This window comes from Mesoplodon bidens (assembly GCF_964165515.1).
Source record: "Mesoplodon bidens genome assembly, chromosome: 7".
NCBI classification, from domain to species: Eukaryota; Metazoa; Chordata; class Mammalia; order Artiodactyla; family Ziphiidae; genus Mesoplodon; species Mesoplodon bidens.
In genome coordinates, this window is record NC_138164.1 from 101,113,207 (window position 1) to 101,134,677 (window position 21,471).

At 51.8% G+C, this 21,471-nt stretch overlaps 1 protein-coding gene across 1 annotated transcript in view; it reads left to right on the top strand.

The window, feature by feature from the left end:
- Nucleotides 1–21,471, top strand: part of TSPAN18 (tetraspanin 18) — a 188,543-nt gene that overhangs the window by 102,681 nt on the left and 64,391 nt on the right. Inside the window, exon 3 of the mRNA XM_081241000.1 lies at nucleotides 19,942–20,083. The gene's annotated coding sequence lies outside the window, so the exon portion shown is untranslated. The remainder of the gene's footprint in view (nucleotides 1–19,941; nucleotides 20,084–21,471) is intronic.

Sequence of the window (21,471 nt, forward strand, 5' to 3'; positions counted from 1 at the left end):
CTCTCAGTCCTGCTTCATCCTATTTCCCTGGGTGGGTCCACTCCACTGTTGATGAGCCTTTGGGAGGAGTGGTAGGCAGAATAATGGCCCCCCCAAAGATGTCCATGTCCTAATGCCTGGAACCTATGAATATATTTTCTCACATGGCTTAAAGGGCCTTTGTAGACATGATTAAGTGAAGGGTCTTGAGTTGGGGAAATCATCCGAGGAGATCTGGGTGGGGCCAGTCTAATCACATGGGTCCTTAAAAGAGGCAAAGGGAGGTTTGACTACAGAAAGGGAGTGTCAGGGTGATGCAGCCTGAGAAAGATGAGGCTGGTCTTGGCTGACCTTGAAGACAGATGGGACCATGAGGCAAGGAACACAGGCAGCGTCTAGAATCTGGAAAAGGCAAAGAAAAGGCTTCTCCCCAGTGTTTCTGGAAGGAACACAGTCCTGCTAGCACCTTGATTTTTGCCCAGTGCGTCTCATTTAAAAGGACTCTGGCTTCCAGAACTGAGAGATAATAATTGTGTGTTGCTTTAAGCCCCTACGTTTGTGATAATTCATTACAGCAGCCAGAGGAAACCATGTTAGGTGGTGTGATGTGTCAGCTTGACGTAGTACCCAGTTACAGAAGCAAACACCAATCGAGGTGCTGCCCTGAAGGTGTTTTGTAACTGTGGCTACCGTCTCTGCAATCTGTTGACTTTAGGTATGTAGGAGGGCCTTATCCAATCAGTTGAAAGCCTGTACGAGCAAAAACTGAGGTTTCCCAGGAAAGAAAGAATTCTGCCTCAAGACCTCATTGACTCCTGTCTGAGTTTCAAGCTCGGACTCCTACTGGTTCTGCTTCTCTGGAGAACTGACGGGTACAGATGGCTTCCAGTGTTTTCGGCTATTATGGACAGTGCTGCTATGAGCACTGTGGTGGACACACACAGATGTTTCTGCTCATTTACCTCCATGGGGGAGCTGCCCTGTGGTTCAGAGCATTAGCGCCTTGGACCCCGGTCTCGCAGCCCCCATCCTGCCCTCCCTCCATGATGGCTGCCTCCTGGCCTCCTGCAAGGGGAAGCCACTTCCCAGACACCCTCTGGGACAAGGCCAAATAAATGAGCCTGTGTCCGCCTATCTCCCTCTCCTGAATTTCTCTCTCAGGCTCTTCGTTCCCTTTTCCTGGGGGCTCTGGTCCGTCTCCCTCCCTCCCATGGGGCCTCCGGCGTGTCCTTGCATCTCTGTTCCCCCTGCACATCCTCTCTAGAATCCAAATTCCTCTGCCACTCTTCCCCTCTCATCCAGCCTGCCTCCCCTCTCTACTCCCTCTCTCCTCATCCCCCGGAGTCTCTCTGCCCCAGGGGTCTCTTTCTGCCAACTCCTCCCCCCACCACCTGCCTTCTCTCTGCTTCTCTAATCTTGTCTAATTGCTTTCTGGAGCCAAGATTGGCACCATCAGAGCTGAGCCTGCGATGGGGAATAGGAGGTGATAGAGTGACGCTCCCAGACGCTCAAGGACCATTTAGGGGTTAGGAGGGCCTTTGGCCAATGGGGAGTAGCCGGAGGGCAGGGTGGGCCAGTGACTCTCCATCTAAGGAGGTGGAGGTGAGCGCGATTTGTTGATTCCCCAGGGCTCCCCAGGCAGGAAGGCCTTCCTGGGGCCCAGAGCTGGGTCCTGTCCCTGCAAGCACACTCCCCATTCTGTGTGCACACTCTTAGATGGCACACTCAGGGTGGGAGGCTGTGCTCAGCCCATTGCAGAGAGGAGCCCGCGGCCCTCCCTGAGTGCAGGGCTACCTCAGGAATGAGAGCGTCCCAGGTCGTCCTGGGCCTTGTTCTTCATGAAACAAAGGTGCCGCCTTGGCCAAGTCCTCCATGGGGAGAAAACTTCACCACTACAGCTGGGGAACCTTGTGCAAGGATACTTGAGGCTCAGTTTACCCATCTATAAAATGGGGCTGATGGTGATGCAGAGCTCAGTGCTGAGTGCATAAGGAGACTGCTGGAGAGGGTGTCCCACGGTGCCTGGCATGCAGTGAGGGCCCCATAAAGACAGCCAGCATTGTCATCTGGGAGTGGGGTGAGTGTCCTTGCCTGTTTCACCTGGAGAGGCGACTTTCTCTCTCTTTCGGGGGAGTTGATCTAATCAGAGCTAGAAGCCTCCGGACATCAAAAGGCAAGCAACATTTGCATAACACTTTGGAAGGAATAAAAGCCCTTTTCCTAGGTGATCTCATTTAATGCTCTTAACAGCCCGGGTGGGGGGTGGAGAGGAGAAGATGCAAGTTCCAAGGCACGAAGTAACATGCGTGCCCGAGGGCACCCAGCTCTGAGCTGGGTTGGAGCAGGATTCCAATCCAGGACAGGCTGGCTCCAGAAGGTCCTCTTTCCCCTCGTTGGACGCCTCCTGGCGGGGCAGGCACAGACTCGGATGGGCAAAGCAAACCTCAGGGTCTTTCTGTTTCAACATCAGTGCAGCTGCACGCTGCTTACTTAGTTACTTAATTATCCTGCTTGATCGTGACACAGCTTGCGGTGCAGGCAGGAGATCTTAGCCCCACTTTACAGGCAAGAAAAGCACGGCCTGGAGAGATGGAATCACATGGTCGCAAGTGGCACAGAGCCATCTGTCTCGAAGCTCGGGGCTTCTGGTGTGTGACCGTGGGCACAGCTCTTCACTGCTCTGAGCCTGTCACCCAACTAATCCTATCTCTGAGGGTTGTAGTGAGAATTAAATGACACAAGGATGCAAAGAGCCTGGCATCGTCACAGTACCTGCTGGGTCCTCTATACATGAGCATTTTCTTTCTTTGGGAAATTCTTACATGAGCTTCTGAGGGCGGCTGGAGCTCTGGAGTGCTGCCTGAGAGGATGAAAAAAATGCACAGATATTTATTGAGTGTCTACTGTGTATATGTCAGAGGGTTCAATGGTAACAGACAGAGTGGCTGCCCACATGGAACTTACACTCCAGCACAGAAGACAGAAAATAAGGAAGCCACGAATTCATCTAATGACCTCATGTTGTCATCATTGGTATGAAAGTGAAAAAGAAAACACAAGGAAGGAGGCCTGCTTATCTGGTCAGGGAAGACCTTTGAGAAGGGGACCTCTGAGCCGGTGCCCTAAAGCAGGCAAAGGCTGGCCATGCACAACTGGGGAGAGGGTTCCAGGTTAAGAGGGCAAGGGGTGCAAAGGCCCTGGAGCAGGAATGGATTTGAGTGTTGCAGGATGGAGCGAAGAGCATTATGGCTGAGGCCCAGTGAGAGGTGAGGGAGTGGTTCCAGCCAAGGCCAGGGAGGTTGGCAGGGACCTGACCATGAGGATCTGGTCATGGGTCTGGACTTTATTCTAAGTTGAATAAGAAGCCGTAGATAAGGTTTTAAGCGGGGAGGGACATGATGTAATTTTGACCTTAAGAAGTAAGCAATTTATAAGCTCATAAACAGTTCTAGTTGAAAGGATTTCTAAATATGGTCTAGTCCACCCTTGTAAGGTGCAGTGGGGAAACTGAGGTCCCAAAGGTGAGAAGAGGTATCCAATGTCACCCAGCACATCAGGGCAGAAGCAGCCCTTGAACCCAGAGCCCCAGACTCCAGCTTCAGTGCTCCTTCCTTTAAAAGGCCAGCAGAAGCCCCAGGCCAGGCACCGCCTCTGTCTCCTTCAAGGATCATCCCTGCACGGCTCTGGCAGATAGCCTGAGGGACCACACCAGAATCTGTGCCTTCCCAGGTCAAACCAGTGGCCATCCCTTTCCCATGATGACTTTTGTTTCATGGCCACCGTCTTAGATCCCTTGACACCAAAAAAATACATGTGGGCCAGGCTTGAGTTTTAAACCACACCCTTGCCATAGTAATTGCAATTCTGCCTGGATGTACTTGACCCCATGCAAAGAGACATTTGCTAGCAATTCTGGGAATGCAGTTAGCATTTTTGCTCTGTGATGCACAGAGCATTTCCCGTGCATGACCATGTTTCTCCCTCTTGGAGGGGAGTCCTGGCAGCACGACCCTCTTTTTGCAGATGGGGTGATGAGGCCAGGAGTGGCTGACTGACTTACACAAAGTCAGGGAGGGAGAGGGAGCAAGAGAAGGGGCCTCTCTTGGCAAGTGAAAGGGAAGAGAAAGAATAAAATGAGCACACCATCTCCGAATTCCAGCATTAGAACCTAAGAATCGTTCTCCAGGCTCTGAGAATCATCAAATGACAGGGCTGATAGGCCTTAGGGATGGCTTGGTCCAATTGATCCTCTGGTAATTTATTTAAAAATCCTATTTGGGAATAATATATATACAGTAAAATACATACATCTCCAATATATAGCTTAATGATTTTTTTGGTATACCAAGTAACCACCATGCAGATCTAAATATAGGTGAAGCCTGGCCATGCAGAACTGGGGAGAGGAGGGTTCCAGATTGAGAGGGCAAGATGTGCAAAGGCCCTGGGGTAGGAATGGATTCAAGTGTTGCAGGATGGAGGGAAGAGCATTATGGCTGGGGCCTAGTGAGAGATGAGGGAGTGGTTCTAGCCAAGGCCGGGGACCCATGCCATCAGCTCAGAAGGCTCTCCTGTGTCCCATCCCAGTTGACACTCTCCTTTCCTCACCCCCTTCAACCCCCAGGTAACGACTGTTCTGGCTTCGAGCGCCATCAGGCTGTTGTTCTCGCTCTTGAACTTTATATGAATGGAATCGTATAGCATGAACTCCTCCAGACCTGGCTTCTTTCACTCAACATGATGATTTTATGATCCTTTCATGCATGTTGTTGCACATGACAGCAGTTCTTTGTTTTTCCATTGTATGAATATATAGATATAAATATATCTATGAAAACTGATTTATCCATTTTTCTGTGGATGGACATCGAGTTGTCTCCCATTTGGAATACTTATAAATAAAGCTGCAACAAACATTGTGGTCCAGGTCATTTTGTGGGCATATGCAGGCATTTCTCTTGGGTGTGTAACCTGGAGTGGAAATACTGAGTTGTCATGGGTTTGACTTTAATAGACAGTGCCAAAGATGGTTGTACCGTTTGATGGTCCTAGCCGTGCGTGAATGTTCTAGTCTGTCCATCTCCTCACCCACGCTTCGTGTCAGCCCTCTGTTCAGTCTTAGTCAACTGGTGATTCTGTATCTCATTATGGTTTTTATTTGCATTTCCCTGGTGAGTAATGATGCTGAGCGCACCTTTTCGTATACTTGTCGGCTATTTGGATATCTTCTTCTGGGAAATATCTCTTCAAGACTTTTGCCCAATTTCAACTGGATTGTTTTCTTATTGATTTGTAGGCATTCTTTACATATTCTGAATACAAGTGTTTTGTAATACATATGTATTGCAAATACGTCCTTCAGTCTGAGGTTTGTTTTTGTTTTTTTTTTTTTTACTCTCTAAATAGTCTGAGGATAGTTTGAGAAGGAAGAGAATAAATACTTACTGAGAGCTTCCTTTGTGCCAATCCAGGTGCTCTGCAAGTCTGTCTCACCTTAGCTGAGGCTCATCGCCACTCAGGGAGGGGAGCATCATCACCCTCCACCTCTCCATGCCCCCACACCACCTGACAGTAAGGGATTTAAAGAGCTGGCCCATGATCCCAGGGTTGGCAAGTGGCTGGGCTGGATTTCTCTGGTCCCAAAGCTCCCTCTCTCTGCTTTAGGTGTCAGTTAGAGAGGTAGTGGTCCCCCCCAACCCCCCACCCCTGTCCTTAGCCTGTCTTACCATCAACGGCCAAGTAGAGAGAAAGATCAGGGAAGTGCATGTCTCTTTGCCTTCCCTGGAGTGAGGGCTTCCTAATTTAGCCGCCTTGTTTTGTTTGAAGTGAATTTCTTGGCATCTTTAACTAATTCACATTCCATTGCAGATTGGAAAGAGCTTCCAAAAGCGTCTTGAAAAGATTGGCACTGTCTGGTGTTTGGGATTAGTCTTAATGCCAATACCTTAAATGTATATAATTCCCTTAGTTTAGAAAGTGCTTCCATGATGAATGTCTTATTGCATATTCATTAGATAAGCATGACAACAATTATTAGAGAGATCGTGCTCAGTAGGCTTTTACGGAGGCCAGAACTTCTGATTGGTCCTGATCTGCAGAACCTGGGGCTGGAGGTGCCTCGTGGAGCAAAACATCGGGACTCAGTCAGGGCCTGGCTGGTCCCAGGAGCCTCAGACATTTAACAGAAACAGCAGACTTTGGGAGTGTGCGTGCCGGGGGCCAGCGCGGCCAAGAGGAAACGGAGTTGCATTTATTATAAACTGTGAACCAAGACAGGCTTCCTGCCCAGCAGGAGAACAGGTAGGAAAGTGGCTGCTTGTCCGGGAGTTTGTCTCTCCCCTAGCGTTCCGCAGTCCTTTGAGGTGTGCCACTGGGAGCAGGGCCTGGGCCAGGGAAGCAGAGATAAGCCCGCAGGTCTCAGCGCTTCAGGAGTGAACCTGGCCGTTAACAAGCACCAGTGACTGAGCGCTCACTGCCTGCCAAGCCCAGAGTGGAGAGCTCCGCAGGCATTCGTGTTATTTAACCCTCACCAGGACCTGTGAGTGTGATGACCCCCTCAGGCTTGGTGGGGAGCGAGGGGGAGCCCTGTGCACTGCTAACTCTGGCAGGAGGCGTGGGGCAAAGCTGACCGGGCAGGGCACGGGGCCGGGGAGCTCCAAGTGGAGAGGACTCCGAGGAGACCAGGAAGACTTTGGGGAGGGGGGTGGCTTTTAACCAAGACGCTTGAAGAATGCGTAGGATTTCGAGACAAGAAATGAGGAGAGGGGCTCTTGCTGGCCAAGGCAACAACAGAGGCAAAGGCCAGAGATGGGAAAGCAGGGTACAGGCAGCGGAGGATGGTGGCCAAGGGCGTTCCCTGCCGTCAGCAAGACCCAAGTGTGAACCTGGGCTCCCCCACTTACCTGCCCTTTGACCTTCAGTGCATGACATCACCTCCTCCTCACCAGCCTCCCCCAGCTGTTTTTAAACATTGAGGTGAAATTCACATGACAGAAAATTAACCTTTTTTATTTTTTTGGCGGTACGCGGGCCTCTCACTGCTGTGGCCTCTCCCGTTGCGGAGCACAGGCTCCGGACGCGCAGGCCCAGCGCCCATGGCTCACGGGACCAGCCGCTCCGCGGCGTGTGGGATCCTCCCGGACTGGGGCACGAACCCGCGTCCTGTGCATCGGCAGGCGGACTCTCAACCACTGCGCCACCAGGGAAGCCCCAAAATTAACCCTTTTAAAGTAACAGTTCAGTGGCATTCAATACAGTGTTGTGCAGCCATCACTTCTATCTAGTTCCAGAACCTTTTCTTCACCCCAAAAGAAAACCCCGTACACATCAAGGCCCCCTCCCCACAGCGCCTGGCAACCACTAATTTGCTTTCTGTCTATATCAGTTTACCTATTCCAGACATTTTATATAATTAGAATTATACTATATGTGGCCTTACGTGCCTGGCTCCTTTCCCTTAGCGTAATGTTTTGGAGGTTGATCCATATTGTAGCATGTATCAGAACTTCATTCCTTTTTCTGAGTGAATAATATTTCATTGAAAGCCTGTATTACGTTCATCTGTGTACTCATGTAAATATTGATGGACATTTGGGGTGTTTCCACCTTTTGGCTACTGTGAATTAGTGCTGCTATGAGCAGTCGGATACAGGTGTCTGTTTAGTCCTGGCTTTGGTTATTTGGGGCATAGACCCAGGAGTGGAATTTCTGGGTCATATGGTCATTCTATGTTGGACTTGTTGGGGAAGCATCACCTGTTTTTTTTGTTTTTTTTTTGCGGTATGCGGGCCTCTCACTGTTGTGGCCTCTCCCATTGTGGAGCACAGGCTCCAGACGCGCAGGCTCAGCGGCCATGGCTCACGGGCCCAGCCGCTCCGCGGCATGTGGGATCTTCCCGGGACACGAACCCGTGTGCCCTGCATCGGCAGGCAGACTCTCAACCACTGCACCACCAGGGAAGCCCAGCATCACCTTTTTGAACCTCAGTTTCTACATCTATAGAATGGGGATGATAATGATAGCTTTCTCATACAGGGTAGATGAGACAAGGTTTTTGAGGATTAAATGAAGTCCTACGCCCAGGGTAGCGAGGGCTCAAGGTACCTTGGGAGAGGCCCTGTTACAGAGGGCTGAAGGTTTTGGGCGGGAAGGATGAGGGGGCAGGGGCCCTTGTGCCTGGCCGGGCTCAGCTCTGCCCCAAGCAGTGGGCTGTTGGAGGCCTTCTGCCTTTTACTCACCAGGGATGCGGCAGAGGGAGCAGATGGCTGGTGCTCTGGGAACCAGGCCCCCCTCCTGCCTTTGGATCCAGCGAGGCCAGCCTTCCCTGGCCCCGCTGTGCCACCCTCACCCAGGGGGCTGGCTGTCGGACTCACCCCTGGAGCGTGGGCCACTGCCTGCCCTTCCCCCTCCCCTCCTTCTTTCAGAGCCTGCCATGGAGCTGTTCAGGCTTGGCAAGCAGCAGGGGTTCAGAAACCAAATTAACAGGTAAAAATTCCCATTCTCTGCCTGTTACCCGCCTGGCTGAGCTGCATGATCTGACATAACAGGAACTGGGGGAAGGGGGGGGGGACCAGGGAGGAACCAGGTCCGGGAGAATCATTTAAGAGCGAGAGACCCCCGGGCCTGTGATGTGGAAGAATGGCACCAGGGAAGCAGTCTCCGGTGACCCGCACTCCCTCTCCGCTTTCAAAGTTGCCTCCCCCAGGCTGTGGGCCCTGAGTCACAGGGCCCGGGAGGTGGCAGAGGGGACAGCGAGCTTTGCCCTGGGCATGACCCTAACCACGGGGCCTCCCTGCTCTCCATCTCTGCGGATGTATTCAGGTCCCCTTTGTTAGTGGGAGGCAGGCCCTGGGGCCCAGCAATCCGGCAGAACTGAGGTCTAACCCAAGTGCAGCCACATAGGCGTTGCAAGTGACCTTGGGCAAACTATAATCCCTCTGAACCTCAGCTCCATCTATACAATTGGAGCTAACAAACCCTCTTGGCTGGGTTGTTGTTGGTATTCGGTGATATCAGGAAGGAAAGGGGGTTGCACAGCATGTCATAAGATTGGGGGGGGCGGTCAGTGGTCATGGTTGAAGGGACCGTGTCATGGTCAGTCGGTGTCTCAGATTTGACTCCTGCCGGGCGTTGACTCTCGGGAAGGCCAGAACCGTGTCTGTCTCCTTTGTGTCCTAGGTCCGGCTCTCTGAAAGCAGAGCCTGAGCGGGGGTGGTTGTACAAGTGAATTATTGAGGAAGGATTCTCGGGACCAGAGAAAGGAGCTGGGTGAGGCAGAGGAAGAAGCTAAGCAAGGACGGGGTTCAAGAGCTCTGTAGCCTCAGCCGGATCCCGGGGGAGCTCCGGAGAGTGAATGACATTGCAGAGTTTGTGCCCAGTACCCTCTGTCGGGGGCTGCGGGCTATGCCTGGGGGTGGGGCAGGGGTGTAGCCTCCCAGGCATCTCTGGGTGATGTGAATCCAAACAGCCGGGGCCAGCAATCCCACCCAGAGAAGGGGCAGGTGGAGACTTCTGCATCCAGCGCTGCTGCGGTCGAGGGAGGGGTGCGCCCTCCAGGCGAGGATGCACATACCCTAATCCCTTACACTGGAATTAAGAAGAAAACTCCTCCGGCTGTGGCACCTGATGGACTTAGGTGTGAAGCCCCTTTCTACCCCTTACTAGAATCATCCACCTCCCTGGGTCTCCGTTTAGAGACCCCCCTCGCACATAGGATCCAGAGGAGGACACATCAGATGCCATGGAAACAGCAGCTCCACCGTAGCCCCTGAGCACCTTTTGGGTGGGTGGAGTCAGGCTTTCTGCTCTCACCGTCTGCATGGAAACCATCCCAGGATGGGTCTCTCCTGCCTGGCCTGGCCTGGCCTGGCCCGTGAGAGCTCCTTCCCTCCTACAGACGGGAGGTGGACTAGTGATCTCTAATAACCCCTGTCCCCAGGGCCAGGAATGAGAAACACAGCCGGATCCTTCAGCGTCGGGGTCAGCCAAGGCCTGGGATTTCCCCAGAGGTGTTTGTCCCCAAACGATTGACTTATTCTCATTGTTATTTAGCAAGTGATACATGGATACATTCCCCTTATTTAAAAAAAGGACACATTTCAGGGAAGGTTAGAAGCCCTAATGCCAGGTACCTTTCCCCACGTCTCTGAGGAGTCGCCATGGTTTGTCCAGAAAACTGATGCTAAGTCCACAGCCATGTTTGCATGTGGCCGAGGTGTGGTCAGGAAAGCCCCCCTTCTGGGGAGCTGCCAGGGGTCTGGGAGGGACCCACAGAGCAGTGAGGGAGCTGCGGCTGGGGCTTCCCCCAGATGTAGATGGAGCTGTAATTGTAATACTAATGAAAGCTTCCACTTACTGAGGCCTACTCCACCCAGACACCATGCTGGGCAATCTCCTTGTGTCTTCTTGTTTAACTTTATGAATGAAAAGTGTCATGTCCCCATTTTACAGGTGAGGAAACTGAGGCTTAGAGGGGTTCACATAAGGTGTCCAATAGCATAATGAATGGTGGGCCCAGCATTTGAATTCAGCTTCAGTCACCGATGAGGCTGCAGGAGCCCCTGATTCTTGTTTCCGTCAGTACCGGCCTGGCTTTCTCCCAGGTACAGGGCATGTCATCCCGGGGACTCAGGCCCTTCAGATTCTTCCTCACCTCACTTTTGCCCATCTGCGGGGACTTAGCCCCCGTCCTTTCACTTGAGCATTGAAAATCATTGAATACCTCGCCTCATTTTGTAGAGGAGAAAGTAGAAGCCCAGAGAGGGCACAAGACCTAAACGGGGCACACAGCAAAGCTGTCCCAGAGCTGTGACTAGAACGAAGGTTTCTGCCTCGTGGTCGGCATTCTTGATCTTTTGACCTTATTGCTTTAAGCCAACACCAGACTTTGCTGTGGGTGTGGGTGTGTGTGGGTGTGTGTGGGGTTAGTTGTGTGTGTGAAGAGCCAGAATGTGTCGGGAAGGGGGCACAGGAGGCCCATGGGGAGAGGAAGGAAACATCTCTGCTCGGCCACTTTCATCATATACAGCTGAGCACGGGCCAGCAGAGCCTGGCTGGCTCTGAGTAAAAACAACTGCATCCTGGCTTTGTGTGCCCCTCTCTACATCTACCTGGAGAGTCATGCTTCCTGTTTGTCATCTGGGTTAGTACTGCATCCGCGGAGGTTGCTGGCCAGAGCACTTGCCCTGTGGCTGAGCAGGGAGCCTTATGTAAATTCTTATTTCTCAGGCAAGAGAAATAGATCCAATGTCCCCTGGAAAAGTTTCCATCAGCCTCCCGGGAGGGGGCTTCAGATCTCCAAAGACCAAGGCTTGAACTTCAGACCAAGAAGGAAAACCCTGGACCTGAAGTGGCCCCCATCAGCCCCTCCATGAATTTCCTTTGACTCCCCACTAGCCCAAGCTCCTTCTCAGCACCCGTGACCCACCGGCTCCCTCTCCTCTCCCGTTTCACGCCTCCGCCAGAGCATAGCCTGCTTGCTGCTCCATCCACCTGTCGTGCAAGTTGAGGCCCATGAGCCGCTGCCTGGGCTGTGCCCTCTGCTTGGAAAGCCTTTCCTCCCCTTTGCCTTCTCCCTGGACTTGAGCCTGCTCATCTAGGAGCTCTCCCGCATCTTCAGCAGCGCTGCCATCCATTCCTCTAGTGTCCAGTGGCTGGCAAGTTGAGGCTTTGGGGGTACAGCAGTGAGTGGTTTAGAACATTCCCCAGCCTCTGCCCGCTTCCAGCTACTTGTGAACAGCACCTTCCACTTGGCCTCACTGCAAAGACAGGGAGCCCCTCCACCCTCCCGTGGCACCTAACACAGAGATTTATACAGTAGGCACTCAATGAGTGTTTGCTGAATGAATAAGCGAATGAAAAAATCACTTTCCTACCTTCCATTTTAATGTTCTGCAGGGCCTTCTCCACCCGTTGGTCTAGTACCATATGCCACGTTCTGCTTCAGGCATTGAGTTTCTATGTTCCCAAGGTTTATTAATTCTTATTATTAATAATAATAAAAGAGCTAACTTTGGTCTGGCTCTTCCTGTGTGCCAGATGCTGATCAAAGTGTGCGTTACCTCCTCACGAGAACGCTATTGTTAGGAGCTATGATTAGCCCCATTTTACAACTAAGAACCAAGGCTCAGAGAAGTTCAGGAATTTTCCCAAAGTCACACAGCTAGTCAGAGGTGAGAGGATTCTAACATCAGTGGTCTGACTCCAGAGCCCAATGTTTTACGTTTATCAAGTAAATGAATGACTCATACTACTTGATATATTTGTAACTGAAGGAGTTAAGTCACACAAGTAGCTACATTGGCCCTACTTGTACAAACAAAAGTGTGCACGCCATGTACACATGCACACACAAGCACCCTCCCCCTTGGCTCTCTCCATGTGCCATCTGTGCTGGAGTTTGTCACCGTGTCCCTTACACTCATCTCTCGAGCAGACCACACACTGGCCCCTGCATCTGAGGGTCCTTATATAGTCTCTTTGCTCAGCTGAACCTGTGGTTTCTGGTCCCTAAAAGATGGATTGTTCTTAAATGCAGCTGGTTGGGGGAAGATTTTTGTGGGGGAGAGAGGGGAGGGGAAAAGTGGAGGGGAAATGAACAGTGAGGGACAAACCCCAACTTCTGGGATAAACCTCGAGGCCAGGTTCATAAAATGCTCTGGGACATCCCAGCTTGGTGGGTGTGGATGCTTCTCAAATCTAGCAAGACATTCATTCATTCATCATTAAAAGCTTAGGGCTCATGAACTTAAGAAATGAAGGAATGTGGGGCATTAGTGATCTTCCAGAGGAGGCAGGTGGACCTTGCTGCATAGGCAATGGTGAGCTACAGAAGGTTGTTGAGCGGGAGAGTGGCATAGTCCAAGTTCTGCTCCTTGAGGATCTGTCTCTCCACCCAGTGGAGGATGGAACTGGGGGTGGGGAGCAGCAGGGAGATTGTGTGGAGGCTAATGGCTGTGGGCCAGGTGAGTGAGGATGAAGGCTCGGATTAGGGAAGTGGAGCCCATGGAGGTGGCAGGTGGAGGGGAGGGGGCAATGTAAGGAGATGTTTCCAGGTAGACGGGACCGAGCTCTCTATCTGAGGGGTAGAGAGTGGAATCCAAAAACCTGAACATTTGGGAGACTCTGTGATTAGGAGGATTGGAGGGGCCATTTCTGGGTAAATAATAACAGTGATAGTTATAATAGGTATTACTGGAGTCTGACTGTGTGCCAGGCACTGGCTAAGTGTTTTACGCATTCTGTCATATTAAATACAAGAAACCCCTGAGGTAATTACTGTTCTCGTCTCCATCTTGCACCTGGGGAAACTGAGGCACAGTTACCTTGACAGAGGTGACACAGCCAGGAACTGGTAGAGCTGGGATTCAACTCCAGGCAGCTGCCTGCAGACATCCGCAGGCCAGCAGGAGGCCGGCTTCATTTCTGGAAAGGACATGCATTTCCAAGCTGGAGAGCTGAGAGGAGAGGACTGGGGGCGATTTAGAGTCACGTGAAAAGCGGTGAGAGGGCAGAAGTGGCACCTCGGGGACGAGGCCGGCAGCCCGCCTGGGCTCCCCGTCCTGTGTGGTGGGGACATCAGCCCAGAAGATTAATGAGAGGGCAGGGGAGGGAGAAAAGGAAGGAAAGGAAAGAAGACAAATTGCTTCCCATTATACCTGTCCTTTGGCAAGGCCGGGTGATTAGCAAACCCGAGGCACTAAAATATTTGTTTTCGGTGTAATTGCAAAGTAATTATGTGGTATGGGTTGTGTATTAATCGTGTTGATTAATAACATTCAGGTAGTAATTAAACATCTGCTTCATAATCGAGTGTAGGCTGAAGCTTAACATACACGCATGCGTGCCTCTGCCACATGCAAAGCTCCTTCGTCCGTGTGAGAGAGAGAGAGAGGAGAGAGAGAGAGAGAGAGGGAGAGAGAGAGAGAGAGAGGGAGAGAGAGAGAGGGAGAGAGAGAGAGAGGGAGAGGGAGAGAGAGAGGGAGAGGGAGAGAGAGAGGGAGGGAGAGAGAGAGAGAGGGAGAGAGAGAGAGGGAGAGAGAGGGAGAGAGGGAGAGGGAGAGAGAGGGAGAGAGAGAGAGGGAGAGAGAGGGAGAGAGGGAGAGGGAGAGAGAGGGAGAGAGAGAGAGAGAGGGAGAGAGAGGGAGAGAGAGAAGGAGAGGGAGAGAGAGAGGGAGAGAGGGAGAGGGAGAGAGAGGGAGAGAGAGGGGGAGAGGGGGAGAGAGAGAGAGAGGGAGAGAGAGAGGGAGAGGGAGAGGGAGAGAGAGAGCGAGCACGAGCCTGGCTGAGTTGAGACCCCTCCCTTCCCCACTGTACAATGAGGCCTTTGTGCCTCCAGCCCCACCTGGAACACAGGGAGGAACTGGCATGGGCCTGGGCTGTGCCAGCCCACAGCCCCTCTTAGAACAGCACCCAACGCTCCCCGTGTGTCTCTTTCCTGGCTGAGCTGCCTGGCAAGCAGGTTGCGTACAGGGGCTCAAGGGTTCCATACGCAGCAATGTGCTAGAGTGTCTTAGAACTTTGCTATCAGTATTAGACTGCTGGGCTTTGAGGGTCCTTTCTTGGGCAGATTACTTTCCCCCAGAGCGGAGAGAAAGTTATTATTATAGGAATCACCCGGGCTAAGGCCCAGGGAACATCCCTACACATCCCTTAGGGCTGGATTTAATGATCTGATCACAGATGCTGCAGGGACCATAGCAGGATGCCAACCTGGGTGCCTGGAGCTCAGGTTCTAGCTTGGGTCCTACCCTTACTTGCTGTGTGATCTTGGGCAAGTAGCTCTCCTTCTCTGTCCCTTGGGTTCCAGGTCTATAAAACAAAGAAAACTGAGCTTAAGGTCTCAGTCTCCAAGGGCTCTTTCCAGATCTGCTCTACTCAGATTCTAATTTGGTTTGTACTAATTAGGAGTCAGAGACAATTTAAATTCAATACATCTGACCCTTAGTGAGTAAACAATTGGAAATAATTCCGTTCTTTATGACTTCTCAAAGGCTCATTCACGAGCAGTGAGAAGCCAAGCTAAAATCAGTAGCTTTTATTTTCAGACAGAGAAATTGCAGATTCTTGGAGCTGCTGGGCATTGCAATTCATTCTTGTATTTTAAATTTTTATATTTATGTTTATGGACTGCCATTAGGTAATATGGATCCATCCTGAAGGTTGATTTTTTTAATTAACTTAACTCATTTTACTTATTAGTTCACATTTATAGCTTGGGTTTAATAAGCACATGGCGCAGAAGTCATAAAACAGCCCTTCTCTTTAGCAATATTTTAAAATCAAGACTCTTTTCTGAGTCATCCCACATTTATTTGCTCATAATTTGCTTCTCTTAGGATTTGAGGCCCAGCACTGCCAATTCCAGCCACTCGTTTGACTTTGAACTTCAGTGTCCTCACTTGTAATAGGGGAAGGTCACCATTAATTAATAAAAGCAACAAATGCTTACATTGTAGGAAGCAAGCATCCACCAATCACTTAGTATGTTCAGAGTGCTTCTCGGATATTATCTGGTCGAATCTCACATCTCTTTGAAGCGGTTTTATTTTTTTCACTTTATAAGGGAGGAAACTGAGGCCCAGAGAGGTAAACTGGCATGCCTGAGAGCACACGGTGACAGTGGCAGAGCCAGGATGCAAATCCACCATGTCTAAATCCAGTCATCATCCCACATCTGCGTCCCCTGCCCACAACCTGCCGGTTTCAGTATCCCCCCTACCTTCCCCATCCCTCCAGCATCCCTTTATCCACCCCCACCATCAGGCCCTGCCCATCCTCCTTCCATCCTCTCATCATCTGTTTCCACTTGCCTGGGCTCCTTGCTGCTTTTCAACCACCTGAAGCACACCTCTACTCTATGACCTTCAGTGGCTCCCCTTTTCCTGTGGATAGAGTTCATCATCCTCGGCCCAGCATTCAAGGACCTCAATCATCCAGCCCCTTCCTATTTCATCTCACATTCTACCCCTGCAGGCAGCCTTGCCTCCTGGTCCTGGATACGCACCTCACACCTGGACATCTCTGTGCCTTTGCTCACCCTGGTCCCTTTGCTCACAGTGCCCTCCTCTCATCCCCATACATTCAAATCTGCCTCCTCCTCCAGGAAGCCTTCCCTGGGGCCCAAGCAGGAAGGGGTCCTTCCCTCCTCTGAACTGAAAGCAATGTGATGAGTCCTCCTAAGCCACCTTGAACTATGGAGACAAGGGCAGTGTCACTCTTCCCCCTAACAGGAGCTCCTTTGAAGGCATAGTTGGTGCCTCTCTCATCCCTGGCACCCCTGGAGCCCATAGTACACAGCAGGTATTCAGTTAATGCTCACCAAATGAGTGAATGCTCCCGCTCCTTGAGGTGTCCAGGAAACAGAACTCCTTGTGTCTTCTCTGCGGCATTCAGGGCCAGCCCAATGCAAACCTGGGGAGAGAGTTTGTCCAAGTTCTGTAGACTTCCAACAGCTCTGCCCGCCTCTGTTCCTGCATGCTTCCTTCTGTCTTCCTAGAATGATCACATTCCTTCTGAGTCAGCAACTCGAACATGAAACCATGAAACCTCTCTCCTCCCATCCAAACTTACCTGTCTTGGGCCCTATTTACTCAGCTTACTGCTACATGAATGGCCTTCTGGTTTCTGGTAAATGAAATCCAGCTGTGATGTTAATAGCGAATCATGGTGAAGAAAAGTAGACACGGAGGGGCCGAGCACCACTCCGTATCTGAGCCTGAGGACCCTTTGCTTTATAGATGGGGAGACTGAGGCCCAGGGGAGGGGCGAGGGGGACTTAACATAAAGGCGTTGGCTGGATTCCCAGTCATGGCTCTCTAGGGAACTCTACTAATTCCTGGGTTATCTTGGCCACTGGGATTCGAACTACAGCCCTGTGTGTGGGCACGGCACTTTACAGAATGCATGCCTTTTCCCTTAGGTAGTCATCTTAGCAGCTCTGTGAGGGTTCACTGCGTCTCAGAGAGGCCGGTTGCATGCCCTGATCACACAGCCAGTGGCTACTGGCTGGAGTACAGGTCTGGCTGGTCCCCAGCGGGTGCAAGGTGCACTCACTTGCTGGCTTCCCTGCCCGCTGGCAGCAGCCCCCGGTGTATACCAGGCTCAATCTACAGGATCTGTTCCCGGCTGGGACAGGCATCCCGAGGGACCACGGAGGAGACTGAGCCAAGGAAGAGGCCGAGGGCAGGATGTGCTGCTCTCCTGGGCAGCAGTCAGGGGAGTATGGGATCTGGAGACAAGTGATGCAGGCCAGGCCCACACAGCAGGACCCGTGAGCACAGGCCCAGCTCACAGCCCACAGAGCAGGGCTGCCTGGGCCACCATGGGATGGCCAGGGCCTTCTGCCTGCCCACTCCCCTGCCCCACTGGCCACTCGGCCACATCCTCCCCATTCGGCATTTCTGGATCCGGACTCAGGGCAGCAGCTTCATTCAGCAGTGAGCCACCCACATTTACAATGTACACACGTTCACACACTAAACTCTCCCACACCCTCCCCCGCAGACGTGGGTGTTGCCCATCCTTGCATATCATTTGAGCTCGTTTGCATGCCTTTATGACACAAACGCTCCTGAATTTCTCTCGTGCTCCTTCTATCTTAAACAGTCTAGACAGTGGCACCCCACAGCAGTCAAGAACTTCTGCTCTTAAGTCAACTATGGGGTTCAAATCCAATCGGTGCTATTTAACAACCATGTGTCTGCTCAATACTTAACCTTTCTGAGCCTCAGTTTCTCATCAATAAAATGGGAATGCTAGCAGTGTTAGGATTAAATGGGAAAATGCGTGGAAAGCACAGACCACAGGACTCTTCCATCTCATTTCCCAGCTGCCTGTCGGGCAGCCTTGGCTCCAGGTGCCCCCCCCAACTGGGTATCTCCATGCCTTTGCTCATTCAGGCCCCCTGCCCACAGTGCCCTGCTCTTGTCTCCACACACACACCTGCCCCCTCCTCCAGGAAGCCTTAACGTGCCCACGGGTGTCATCAGTGCTGGTACCATAAGGACATTGGAAGAGAAGGAGCTTTACATTGGCATCTCTGCCTGTGAGTTGGGGGATTTAGAGCTGACTCGGAGACGTTGTCGGGACCGATGCTGTGTCCGGCGCCCCCTTTCACAGAGGGAGAAACTAAGGCCCCACGAAGGGGAGGTTGTGCCTGAGTGCTCACAGCAAGTTAGTGCCGTGTTGGGGCTGGAACCCAGAATGCCTGCCTGCGGATCCATGGGGTTCAATGCTGCCGCCTCCTCCTAGGAGATGAACCTCCCCCCACTGCCATGTTAATTGAGGGGGTGGTCTGCTTCTCTCAGCAGGTTTGAGGGAGCGTGGGCTGGGGTGGAAATGAAAGGTGGAAGCTGGGGGTCCCCCTGGTGAGCTTCTTCGTCAGCTGTATGTGTGAAGAGGAGGCCCAGAGAGGCCGAGACACATCTATCACCCGGACAGGGGCTGAAGCAGGGACCACAGGCAGCCGTGGTGAGCCCAGGAGAAAGGCACAGCTCCATAGCATGCTGCTAGAAGAACGGTCTCCACTGCCACCTCTTTCCTGCAGCCATTGATTTATTTCTTCATCATACCCTTATTGGGAAAAGCTGAGAACGTCACGCCTCCCGGGGAATTCGCCCCCCGCCTTCCACCCCTCCCCAGTTCTCATGCACTGGCTGCCGTCTGGTGACATTAGCTCACCAGCTTGCAGAGTGCTAATGACATTTTCATTTTGCTGGCTGGTGAAATGTGGGCTGGGGTGTGGGGAGCCCGTGGGCAAGTGGGGAGTTGCAGCTGCGGGGAGAGGTAGATATGCTGGGTTGGGGACCCACGCGGGTCCATGAAGGCAGAGACGGGGATGGACAGTGGGAGCAGCGGGCATGAGTCACTGGCGGCATTGAGAGAGTTTTGTCCAAAGACTTGCCGAGGGCACAAAGCAGCTCCCCCTGCAGCACTCACAATACCCTCCCTTGTGTCGCCTCCCTAACATGTATTGAGTGATTGCTGTGAACCAAATGCTCTGCTGGGGCTTCACAGACTTACGAGTGTCATTTTCACTCCCTGCAATCCTCAACGAGAGATGCTTTTACAATCCCTGTTTTACAGAGGAGGAGACCGACGCTCTGAGAGGACACCTGACTTCCCCAGGGTCTCCCACTCCTGGAAAGAGTTTGCCCCAACAAGTGACTGAGGTCCACCTGCCTCCAAGCCCATGCTCCCGGCCACCGTGGGTACCACCTCCCATACCTTGTCTGGGCTTGGACGAAGTCAGGAAACAATTCTCCATTCTGGCCTGTGACCACCATACCTGTCAGGCAGGCAGTAGACCCTGTGCCCAGGCTGCTCCAGGGGTTGCAAGTCTGTCAACAACAAAGGCGGGTGTGGCCCGGGAGAGAGCACCTGGCCCTGATGAGTCGGGAGAGACCTGGGGTTTAGGGCTCACTCTGACACCAACTTGCTCTGTGGCTTGGGGTGAGTCACTGCCCCTCTCTGGGAGTCGGTCTCCTCACTGATAAAATGAGGCCATTGGTCTGGCTGGATGGAGCATCCCAGGGATGCATTTTCACACGAGGGAGAATCTCTCCACCAATGCGCGTGAACTCTCAGAGTTTCCTCCCACTCAGACATATAAAATTTTGTTTCACATCAAAGCAAATCGGGAAATATGTGTCAAGCCTCCCGCTCTGCAAAGGGCACCGTGCTAGACACAGTGGGTGTGGCACTTGCGTATTTTTATTCAGGACATACACACACAGGCATATACATATCTTTGTGTCTTGGAATGTTTTGCAGGCAAGTTCAGCTGGGACCTAGACGATGGCTCCCCAGTCCTGATGCCCAAGCCCAGGCTCCTTCTGGCTGCCCCTACACACTCTCTCCTCAGGGCCTGGAGCACATTTCAAAAAACAGAAGAGACCTCGGGCAGTGTGAGCAATGGCGTCCCCCCCACGAGGCAGTCACAGCTGGTTCTGCTTGTCTTGACAGGTGGGCGTCTCCTGGACAGCCCCGAGCTTGCAGGGACCAGACCTTCCGACCCCATCATCCAAGCTACGTGAACCCTTTGAATTTGAACTTCTAAAAACGTGGGCACAACCTTTTTCCAGACTTCTCCACGCAGGCTACCCAGGTAAGGGAGCTCAGTCTGTACAGCACGGGGTTTTATGCTGCTTTTGCTGTTTTTGTTGTTGCTAATAGCAGCCATCATCATGGTTTATCACCCTGTCCTGTTTGATTTCCTTCATTAGCAGGAGAACCCAGTGGTTAAGGCTTTAAAGTCCAACAGACCTGGGTTCAAATCCTGAACCTCCAATTACTAGCTGTGTGACCTTGGGCAGGTTTCTCAACCTTTCAGTGACTCTGCTTCCTCCCCGGTCAAATGAGGAAGCAACAGCACCCACCTCTTGGGTTTGTGGTGAAGATAAAATGAGGTAATAAATGACAAGCGCTTAGAACAGGACACGTAGTAAGCTCAGAGTGCAATAAGCATTAGCTGTTACTAATAGTATTCCTGTACTCATGACAATCCGTAGTTAATTCATCCTCATGTTGATAGGCTGCCTCCTGCACCAAAATGTGGACTCCAGAGGACAGGAGTTTGTCTGTTTTGTTCTTAGTTGAACCCCCAGATCCCAGCAGAGTAAACTGGCTATTATTTGCTGAATGAATAAATGAGTGAGTGAAGCCGTTTTACCTATATTATGTAGAATCCTCAGGACAATCCTTGAAAGTCCTTGCGTTTGTTAGGATAATCATTTGGTTGCATGTGAACAAAAATGCAAAATAAAAAAGAGACAGGTTGATTTTTCTCTAAGGAATATTCTGAGCTAAGTAGATTCTTTGATACAAAAACATTAGGGGCCTAAGTTCCTTTTGTCCGGAGGCTCTAGTTCCTTTTGTCCGGAGGCTCTAATCATCGCTTGTCTACATGATCCACGATGGCCCATGCCAGTCTCTCCATTCTGGTCAGCAAGAAGGGGGAAATCAGAAAAGGAGAGGGTGCTCCTTCCTTTAAGAGGGTGCATACATCACTTCCTGTCAGGTCCCATTGGCCAGAATGTAGTCATGTGGCATGCCTAGCTGCAAGGGAGGCTGGGAGATAGAGTCTTTATTCTGGGGGACCATCTGCCCAATTATAATTCTCTTACGAAGAAAGGAGAGGCTTGGGCCTCCCTGGTGGCGCAGTGGTTGAGAGTCCGCCTGCCGATACAGGGGACACAGGTTCGTGCCCCGGTCTGGGAGGATCCCATATGCCGCGGAGCGGCTGGGCCCGTGAGCCATGGCCGCTGGGCCTGCGCATCCAGAGCCTGTGCTCCGCAACGGGAGAGGCCACAACAGTGAGAGGCCCGCATACCGCAAAAAGAAAAAAAAAAAAAAAAAAAAAAAAAGAAAGGAGGGGCAATGGATACTGGGGCACCCTCTGCCTTGTCAGATAAGATGTCAGATAAGACGATATCACCACACTTTTTTCATCCTCCCTCCCTTCTTCCTCACCCCCAGTCACCAGTGGTCTTTTTA